Source organism: Cannabis sativa, chromosome 1 (genome assembly GCF_029168945.1).
Source record: "Cannabis sativa cultivar Pink pepper isolate KNU-18-1 chromosome 1, ASM2916894v1, whole genome shotgun sequence".
NCBI classification, from domain to species: domain Eukaryota; kingdom Viridiplantae; phylum Streptophyta; class Magnoliopsida; order Rosales; family Cannabaceae; genus Cannabis; species Cannabis sativa.
This window is the reverse complement of record NC_083601.1, coordinates 68,475,419-68,486,973: the sequence shown is the minus strand read 5'-3', so window position 1 is coordinate 68,486,973 and position 11,555 is coordinate 68,475,419.

The following is an 11,555-nucleotide window of genomic DNA, read 5'->3' as shown; positions in this document are numbered from 1 at the left end:
TAGGCATTAAAATAATGAAAATATCAGTTTAAATTTCCTACAAAAGTGGCCAGCCCTATACAAGTGGATTTGGGCCTTACTTTTTGCAATTTTGCAGTTTTATCTTTTCTGCATCTGATTTTCTCAAAAACGCCAATTTTCAAATTCAACCATTTAAATGCCAATTCTAACTATTTAATAACTATAAATAATTATTAAATAATATTGTCATTTATCATATTTATTAATTGAACCATACAAAGTATCATAATTAACAAATATGCCCCTATAAACTCTTTCTTTACAATTTCGCCCTTACTTAGTGAAAATTTCACAAATAGACATAGTCTAATTTGTGAATTATAATTGATTAATCAAAACCAATTACATGAGTCTTACAAGCAATATTATCTCAACTAGTGGGGGGACCATGGGTCTATATAACCGAGCTTCCAATAAGTAGATCAAGAATTTAGCACTAAAATTCACTAACTTATTAATTCTTCGTTGAATCCACGCATAGAACTTAGAATTGCACTCTCAGTATATAGAATGCTCTATATGTTCCACCATATAGACACATCATTAGTTATCCATTGTTATAATCCTAATGTGATCAATGATCCTCTATATGAATGATCTACACTGTAAAGGGATCAAATTACCGTTACACCCTACAATGTATTTATTCCTTAAAACACTTGACCCCGTATAAATGATATTTCAGCTTATGTGAAATGAGTACTCCACCATTTATGTTCGTTTGGTCAAGCTCGAAGGAGATCATCCTTTGCTTACTATTCGCCAGATAGAAGCTATAGATTCCATGTTTATGATAGTGTTCCCACTCAATTGCACTTCCGTGTTTCCAAAAAGTACGTATCACCCTGACCAAAAGGTAGGCTTAACTAACAATTCAAGGAACACGAATAGCCTTTCAAGATTGAGCCTAATCATAACAGGATTAAGATCATTTGATCTAGGATCAACTAGGCGATATTGACTTGAATAGATTTTACGGTAAGTTTAATTAAATCTAAGTCAAAGTTCAATATCGGTCCCTTCCGATGCATACTCCATGCATCCAACCTGAGCTTTACTTTAACCAATGTTCTGGAAAGAACATAGTATTTCTCCAAATACAAGTAAACTCTTGTTGTAGATTATCATATCAGTAAAACCCTATGTCTGATAAATCTAGGAAACTTTATTCACATAGTCATGTTTACTTTCCAATGTGTTGACGGCACAATAAACAGGATCAAGTATGTGAAAAGGGTTTCAGATGAATCTATACATTATGTACATATAATCATGAAATAAATCATGTGAACCATGCAACATTAAATGTTATTTCTGATCTATATTAATAAGTAAATCTGATTATATTGAAATGAGTTTTATTTAGGGCATAAAACCCAACAGGTAATGCCGCCAAATCTTCAATGCGAAAACCACCGCGGCCAACTCTAGGTCATGAGTCGGGTATCGCTGTTCATAATCCTTTAACTGACGGGAGGCATAAGCGATAACCCGATCGGCTTGCATCAATACACACCCCAAACCCTGTTTGGATGCGTCACAATAAACTACGAACTTCTCCTTGTCTGAAGGCAAAGCTAGCACTGGAGCGGTAATCAACCTCTGTTTTAGCTCCTGAAAACTAGCTTCGCACTTATCTGACCAGATAAACCGCTGATTTTTCTTTGTAAGCTCGGTTAGGGGCATTGAAATTTTAGAGAACCCTTCGACGAACCTACGGTAGTACCCAGCTAAACCTAAGAAGCTTCTGATCTCTGTCACTGTCTTTGGTCTCGGCCAATCCCTGATGGATTCGATCTTCCCGGGATCCACCTTGATCCCATCTTTGCTCACAATGTGCCCTAGGTTGGACACCTGAGATAGCCAGAACTCACATTTCTTGAACTTGGCATAAAGCTTGTGTTCCCGAAGCCGTTGCAGTACCATCTGAAGATGTAACTCATGCTCCTCTTCTGATTGAGAGTACACGAGGATGTCGTCGATAAACACAATCACACAGATATCGAGGAAATCCTTGAATACTCTATTCATCAAGTCCATGAATGCTGCAGGAGCATTGGTTAGTCCGAATGACATAACCAGAAATTCGTAATGTCCATACCTAGTGCAGAAAGCCGTCTTCGGAATGTCCTCCTCTCGGATTCTCAACTGATGATAACCCAAACGGAGATCAATCTTAGAAAAGACTGTCCTCCCTTGAAGCTGATCGAACAAATCATCGATCCTAGGTAATGGATATTTATTCTTCACCGTCAGCTTGTTCAATTCCCTGTAGTCGATGCACATCCTCATAGATCCATCCTTCTTCTTGACGAATAAAACCGGGGCTCCCCAGGGTGACACACTGGGCCGAATAAACCCTATGTCAAGCAACCTTTGGAGCTGAATCTTTAATTCCTTAAGTTCAGCTGGAGCCATTCTATATGGGGCTTTGGAAACCGGTTCCACCCCTGGTGCCAATTCTATCACGAAGTCAATCTCCCGCTGAGGTGGTAACCCTGGAAGTTCTTCGGGAAAAACATCCAAAAATTCCCGAACCACTTTGATGTCCTCTGGCCGAATGGTATCTGGCCGAGTGCTGTCCACCACCACGGCCAGAAACCCTAAGCATCCGCCGTGCAATAAATCCCTAGCTGACATGGCCGAAATCACCGGGATCCGAGATCCCTGAACTGAACCAACAAACACAAATGGTTCTTCACTTTCCGGTTGGAAGATCACCATCTTCCTTTTACAATCAATGCTCGCCGAATATTTCGATAGGAAATCCATTCCTAAAATAATGTCAAACTCAACTAAACTCATCTCTATCAAGTCAGCACTTAACTCTCTACCATCTATCCTGATCGGCATAGACCTAATCCACCTATTGGAGATAACCAATTCTCCGCCAGGTAATAGGGTTCCAAACCCTGATTCATATCTATCGTACGGTCTATCCAATTTACTAAAGACTCTGGCCGCCACATAAGAATGTGTAGCCCCAGAATCAAACAGCACTGAATATAGCGAGTTATTAATAGAAAGCTGACCTGTGACAACTGATGGGCTGGCATCTGCATCAGCCTGAGTGATGGCAAATACCGTGGCTGGAGTGGGTATCGCCGGAGCTCTCGGTGCCTCTGATCGGAGCTGGGGACAGTCCCTCTTGAAGTGTCCGGGCATGCCACAGTGAAAGCATCCTTGACCTTTGCACTCACCCCGATGGTGCCTCTTGCAGCTAGGGCACTCGGGATAGGAGAATCGGGTCTCAGTACCACCAGGATGACTCCCTCTGTTCTGGTTCCCCTGGAACCTCTTGTTCTGACTCGAGCCACCGGAAGCAGTGGGTGCTCTCTTCCTCTGATCAATGGTCGAACCACTACTCCCCCTGCTAAAGCCTGATGCAGGAGGGGTAGGAGCCCCGCCACTCGCTGGAGTACTAGCTGACTCCGACATACACCCAACTGCGCCCTCAGCTCGCAGTGCCTTCTCCACCATCTGAGCATAGGTGGTGTTGTCGTCCGTGGTGATCATCAAATCATGCTTGATCTTGGCATTCAACCCGTCCAGATACTTCTCTTTCTTGCTGAAGTCGGTCGGCACAATTCCCGAGGCTAACCTCGCCAACCGGTCAAACTGAGTAGTATACTCAGTGACGCTCATATTCTCACGCTGGGTCAGGTGAGCGAACTCTTTCCTCTTGGCGCTTCTGACCGCCTCATTGTAATACTTTGCGTTGAAGAGTTCCTGGAACCTTTCCCAGGTCATGGTGGTGACGTCGTGAATCTGAGACACCATGTCCCACCAGACCAAAGCGTCCTCCTAGAACTGAAAAGTGGCATACACCACTCTGTCATGACCGGTGACACCCATGAAATTCAGAATCTTGGTAATCACCGTCAGCCACTGCTCGGCTTTCATTACGTCCGGACCTCCCAGGAAAACCGGAGGTGCTTGCTTCCGGAACCGTTCGTACAGAGGTTCCAATCTATTGGCCGCCACCACTATCTCGGCACAGGCGGCGAGGGGCGGTGCCACTGGAACTATGGGCACTCGGAACCGCGGGAGCACCCCGTCGTCTCAACCTCTGAATCTCGAGGTCTTGCTCTTCAATCCGGGCTTGCATCTCAGCAAACCGAACCTCCCAATTCTGGGCTCCCTGATCGGCTGGGGGAGCCTGGGCAGCCTGTGGCGGGTTCTCATCACCCGACCACGAGCCCTGCCTCGGGGACCTCTACCTCGGTCCCTAACAGGTGAGGGAAATTGAGCTCCCTGACCTTGATTCGACCCCACTGAGTTGCCCTGACTCCTGGTGGTCCGCCTGGCGTCCATCTGATTAGAACCGCCTGCGAAACCAAGAGTTGGCATATCAGGTCGTATTCAAGGAGAGCTTACTAATGCCGCTTAATTTGGAAATTAAAAACGAAACATGCGCCTATTCTACTATCAGGCTACTAACATGCTTCCTAACAGGCTTTTCTTTTTCATAACTGAATAAAATAAACTACTAAAGCAATAAAGGCTTACTGAATCGTGAAACGAGCTAACTGTTGATGATGATTGTACATGTCGTGACGATCTTCGGAAGACAACCTGGAGGCTCTGATACCAAATTGTAACACCCTAACTGACATAGGCATATTACGTGATTTTTAAACATGCTGTGCAGCTCGTTGCTAATCAACGAGGTTTATGGAAAACGTGATTAATTAAAATTTTTGCTTTTTAATTAAACTTATAAAATAATATTACAAAAGACTCGGGATCCCGATTACAAAATCATTTACAAAAAATTTAACTGTTTATACAAAATAAGTGTCGCCTAGCGACTAGTTACAAAATCAGCCTCGCTGTCCCGAGGATCGTACTCTCCAGGCCTAACCGCCCCGACATGTACAACCTTCATAAGCTCGCTCATGGTCCATCAGCTTTAGCCTTGCCTTTACCTACACATAAACGTAGAACTGTGAGTCGACAGACTCAGTAAGAAAAGCATAAAAATACTCATACATAATCCCGGTTATGATCAGACGCCCATACCCCTGATCATAACCCTAATAGCCGTGTCGAACACGATACTGAGTCCCGCTACTGCCGTGTCCAACACGGTACTGAACCACTACTGCCGTGTCCAACACGGTATTGAGTTCTGAACGTTCATAGGGATGGTACTATTGATACGTAACAGCCTGATCGGTCGAACTCCAGCCTGTATCGACGTGTTACTATATCCACCTGATCGGTCGAACCGGTCATACTCCGGCTGCTGGTCATACTCCAGCCTGTACCGACGGGATACGTCAATAGTACGGAACCACCAACCAAGTGTCAGCCTGATTGGTCGAACCGGTCATACTCCGGCTGCTGTTCATACTCCAGCCTGTACCAACGTGACAGGGTTGTATGGTTCGAAGCCAACATACATAACTAATGTAATCTAACAGGCTCCCTACATGCACGCTAAACATGTAATCTACATATGCATACTGTTATACTAATCTTACCTGGATTCCGAATTCAGGTGTGCCGGTCAACTCCGACCGGAACTTTAAGCCGCGGCGGATTACAGGCTCCTAAACCATAAAAATCACAACACTATAAGTAACACGCTAAATCACTTCCCGGGGACTTAAACTAGGAACTAAAAGTTTCCCTATCGATAAAAAGCATGGCAATACCCCCTAAAACATAAAATCGATGAAATCTAGGGTTTCTGAAAATTCCCCAACCAGTAGACCGGTTCTGCAACCGGAATTCCAGTTCTGGGAATTACTGGACCCTCATCCGCAATTCCGGTTGCACAACCGGAATTCCGGTTCCTCGCAGGAATTTTTTTTCAAAAATTCATAGCTCGATCAATTCTAACCCAAATCACACAAGATCTTCCAGACTTGTTCTATATGACCCAAATAACCATTCAAAGGCAACAAAACCACCCAGAACTCACAGAATCACAAAACACCATTAAAGACCAAGCTTTGAGTTCCAAAACTCAAACTTGGTTAGAATCCACTAACATGCAATCAAACTAGATCAAACCTACATAATCATGCATAACTAAGCCTCTGAAAATGAAAACAAACATCAACAATATCACAGCAACAGAACATAACCAACTCTCTTTGAAAACCATAGTTTTAACATAGAAAAATCATAATTTTACTCAACCTAACTATCATGCTTCAAAACAACTTAAATAACCTTAATCTAACAAGCATTAAACCTCTGAAATTAAGAACAAATTCACAGCAGCAACAACATCTAACAATCATGCAATTACTCATATTTTCACCATTTTTATTCAAGAAAATAAAGGGAGAAAGTTAGAAATCACCTACCACAATCAAGAGCTCACAAATTAAGGTTGAATCTAGCTTGAAAATCAAAGAACATCCCAGCCCTTGAACCCCATGCAACCAGCCGAAAAGAGAGAGGGAAAAGAGAGAGTTTTTCTATTTTTTCTAACTTTGTGATTTTTTTTTTTTTTATAAAATGAAAATGAATAACATGCAACAACTTACTCTTTGTTTCAGCCAACATTTAATATCAATTAACACTTATTTTTCAATTAATAACTCAGTAGAAGACAAAATACTAATGGGGCAAAAAGACCATTTTGCCCCTCCACACTAAAACCACATAAAACACACTAAAGGGTATTTTTGGAAAATTCTAAATTCCCGGCCATTCCCGACATTCCCAATGTCTAATAAACCGTCCCAAACTACTAACATACTAAGTTGTGATTTCTACTGAGCCAAACACCGAGTTCCAAAATACCGGGCACCGGAAATACAAAATATGAAAACTACTGAATGACATAGCAATGCATTTCTGAATTCAATAATAACAGTATAATAAATTATTTAAATGGCTATAAATAATTTCATAATTAATCATGATTAACTGCTAATTTCCAAATTAAACTAAGCGGTCTTTACAGCTTGTGTCCAACGTGCAACCATGGAATCACAAAGGTTAGAAGGTTGTACGACACTAACCTGGCAGGTTAGTGCTAACCTGTCTTCAAGGTATTTTCTACTTTTTGTCACGTTGAGGTGTCATGTCAAGTAGAAAAATTGGGATAATATTTTTTCCCAAGTCCCTGTCCAAAAGTCTGGTCAGTTAAGGACTTTACAATATTTGATACTGTAACACCCTTTGTCGTTCGTGTAGGTATGCATGACCAAGTATTGGACTCTTTAGCTGATGTGATTTTATGGCAGTTATTGATTTTACGTCAATCAATGTGGGAAATTGTGTGACGGCTGCACACTTTCCCATGTTACAACTCTTGACCTTCTCTTTTTTCCATGCATGCCAATTTTTGTGGCATTAACTCCCTATTAAGTTTTTGGGAGAAATTTTTTCCAAAAACTATATATAAGTGCCTCATTCTTCTTTTCATTCTTAACTTCTCGTCTATATTCTCTAAGTAAAAAATCCTCTCCAAGACGCCATAGAGTCGAAGCCTTATGAGCCCAAGTTCTTCATGGATTTTTGAGTTTCTGACTCACCCTACTCGTGCAGACTAGCTAGAGCCTCCTTTCACCTTCCCATTGGATAAGTTCAAAGCTTTCTCTCTTTTTCGTTCTTTGAATTTCTACCATTGATGAGTTTTAGAGCTTTTATGAACTTCTTGAATCTCATATCTTAGGATAGTTTTTACGCATTATAATCAATTCAATAGCTTTAGGATACATAATGTATAACTCCATGATGAAAAAGATCGAATATTGCGCTCTATTTTGAGATTTTAATCTTTGACATTCGAAGAAAGTAGCTTTGAATTTTAGAAAATATGGTTTTTTTATCCATTTAGGGACCTAGCTAGCGCTTTGGGTTTGTTAGAGACCCTGTACGGTTCTTGGTTCTGTCTAAAACCCTTAGCGGGTACTTAGTTCTTGGAACTCTATCTAGCCCTTATAGGACTAAATCTATCCTGGTCGGTTCATAGTGAACCAAGTTTTAGCTAGACGATTCTTGGTCTACCTTCCAGAGGTTGGCCGATTCATGTTTGTGTTGGGTTTTGTGCCCTAAATAAAACCCATTTCAATATAATCAGATTTACTTATTAATAAAGATCAGAAATAACATTTTATGTTGCATGGTTCACATGATTTATTTCATGATTATATATATAATGTATGAATTCTATTTAAGTCCAGAACATATGAATTTGTTAATGATTATAGTGTTGTCAGCACAGTGGAATATAATCTTAATTATATGTTCGAAAGTTTATTCCTTGATTTGTCAGTTCACTAGATTTAGACTGATATGATAATCAGCGATAGGTATTCTTACACCTTGGATAAGTGTTATGCCCTTTCCAGGACATTGGCAAAGTTTACCAGTATCGGATGTATGGAGTATACATCGGAAGGGACCGATATTGAACTTTGACTATTCAATTCAATATCACCCGTTGATCCTAGATCAAATGATCTTAATCCTGATATGGTTAGGTTCGATCTCAAGAGTATTATACATGTTCTTTGATTTGTTAGTTAAGCCAACTTTTGGGTCAGGGTGATACGTATATTTTGGGAACATGATAGTATAATTGAGTGGGAGCGCTAACATAAATATGGAGTCTATAACTTCTATAGGAATTTAGAAGTGAAACAATGATATCCTTCGAGCTTAGCTAAACAAAGATAAATGATGGAGATCTCATTTCACTTTGCTGAAATATCATTTATACGGAGCTAAGTGTTTTGAGGATAAAATACATTGAAGGTGTAACAGTAATTTAGTTCCTATTCAATGTAGATCATCTATTAGAGGGTCATTGATCAAATTAGGATTATAACAATGGATAACTAATAGCGTATCTATATCGTGGAACATATAGAGCGTTCTATATGACTGAGAGTGCAATTCCAAGTTCTAAGTGTGGATTCAATAAGGAATTAATAAGTTAGGGAATTTACTTGGTAAATTCGGTTCGACTTATTGGAAGCTCGGTTAATATAGGCCCATGGTCCCCATACTAGTTGAGACCATACTACTTGTAAGACTCAGATAATTGATTTTGATTAATCAATTATAATTCTAAAGTTAGACTATGTCTAGTTTATGAATTTTCATTAAGCAAGGGCGAAATTGTAAAGAAAAAAGATTCTAGGTTTATTTGTTAATTAAGAGACTTTATATGTCTAATTAATAAATATATTAAATGACAATATTATTTAATAATTATTTTTAGTTATTAAATAATTAGATTTGGCATTTAAATGGTTCAATTGGAAAATTGGCATTTTTGAGAAAATGGGATTGAAAAATAACAAAATGGGAAAGTTACAAAGTGAGGCCAAATTTCCTTATATGGCCGGCCACTATGCAAGCCTTTTACCATTTTATTTTTCCATTATTTTAATGCCATACAATTCTAACATAAACCTAGATGGCATTCTATAAATAAAAAGTGTTGGATTCATGAAACTATGACGTGCATATTGTTCCTTTCAAAGAAAAGCCATAGCCGCCCCTCTCTCTCTTTTCTTCTCTTCAAATTTCGAAATTCCCTTGAGTGATAGAGTAGTGCCCACACACATCAAGTGGTATCTCAATCATAGTGTGTAAGACTGTGAAGAATTCAAACAACAAGAAGGAGAATCAACATAAAAGGAAGGAGAGAAAGAGATCCAGATTCAGATCTTGATAATGCTCTGCTATAGAAAGGAATCAAGGGCTAGAGATCTGAATGGAATGAGTCATTATATTCCGCTGCACCCAATGTAAGGTTTCCTAAACTTTATATGTGTTTATTTCATTGTTTTAGAATTCATATTAGGATGTTAATGAAACATACATGGTAGTAAATCTAGATCCTGGTAAAATATTTCCAACAACTGGCACCAGAGCTATGGTAATGATTTACTTTCATGAAATATGAATTAAGTTGTACAGAATCTTTTTCCATGAAAAATATTTGTTATTTTTTTAAAAAAAATATTTTATTTGGATTCCTTGTGAAAAATTAAGCAATTTTCGTTTTTACGGAACTCGATTCCGATAAAAATTGAAAAAGTTATGAATTTTGGAAAAATCGGGGTTCAATGGTGTCGAGGGTGGTGCTCATGCGCACCAGACCCTCGGACAAGACAAGTCCCCGCGCGCCCATCACCCTGCAGCTGACCGAGTTTTCTCGGTCAGGGATGCTGTAAATGCCGAGGATTCTCGGCATTTCCTCCTTCTTCTGCGCGCGCTAAGGCTGCTAGCAGCCTCTCCTAGGCTGCAGGTGAAGCCTCCTGGGCAGCCAACCCCAAATTGCGATTTTTGTGGTTTTTTCCCCAAAAACCAGATCGACAAGGACTTTTCTGTGTCTTCTGTACGAAGATTATCCCTCAGCTAGTTCTTCCTCTAAGAGCTTGTCGGGCAGCTCTTTGAGTGACTTTGAAGTGAGAAGTAGTTCTCCAGAACGTGAAGTTTAACATCACCATTACTATTCTGGATGAATATGTGGTGAGATCTACGAAAGATTAGTCTGGGAACTGAACTAAGGGTGGAGACAGTTCCTTCCCAAGTCTTGGACTTATATTGTCTGTCAGGGTGTGCTTGACACACTGCCTATTGGACAGACCTCTTTTGTATCTAGAGATCCTCCTACAACAATGGCTACTGTGACTGTTGCCCAGCACTCTGAGCAATATCAAAACCTGGCAAGAACTAAATAAATGTGCCACAAGGCACCTCTAATGGATCCTCATATTGTCGACCTCATGGCAAGAGGAATGGTTCACCAAGTTGAGGATGCTAAACAGCTTGAGGCTAGCCAAGTAGAGGAGCCTCTGGCTGGCCAAGAGGAGGAGCCAGAAGTTGATCAGGCTAAGCCTAAAGCGAAGTCTAGGGCTACTTCGAGGCGCCTTAAGGAATGTCATGTGATCTAGGGTAACCCTTCGGGCTCTTACGGTGATGCTAGAATGCCTCTAAATAGCAGGGTAGTCAACCCTCAAAGATTGGAGTTGACCATATTGAGGACGAGGCTGCCGAGCCATGGATTTTACAAATTTGAGAAGAAGATAGATGGGTAACTTTTCATTCTACACTATTGATTGCCAAGCTTGACGACATCATCGATAGTGGGATTATCGGTCATGCCTGATGCATTAGGCCTACTCGAGATCACTTGGCTCACCATCCCTAGCTAAACTGGATAGCGTGGTCTGGCCCCATGTTGAGCAAAGGTGCAATACTCCCCTTACACCCATACTTTAAGGACATAGTAAACTTCTTCAAGTTGTGTCCAACTCAAACTGCAACAAAAAATATAAAATACTTGTTCGTACTTTTTGTCATGTATGATGAGTTAGGTTGGCCGCAACCTTCGCCTTTTTAGGTGAATTACTATTTTGAGCTAAAATTCAGTCCAGGCCAGAATAAGATTGGATACTTCTACTTTAACCAGTAGGGCTATCAAAGGTTAGGCGACACTAATGATACAACCATGTTAAAGGTTGAAGGCTACGCCAAGAGTTACTCTATGGCATATAACATAAAAGGAGTCCGCTAATTCTTCCATCGTGTTCCAACTTACAGTCAGCCAC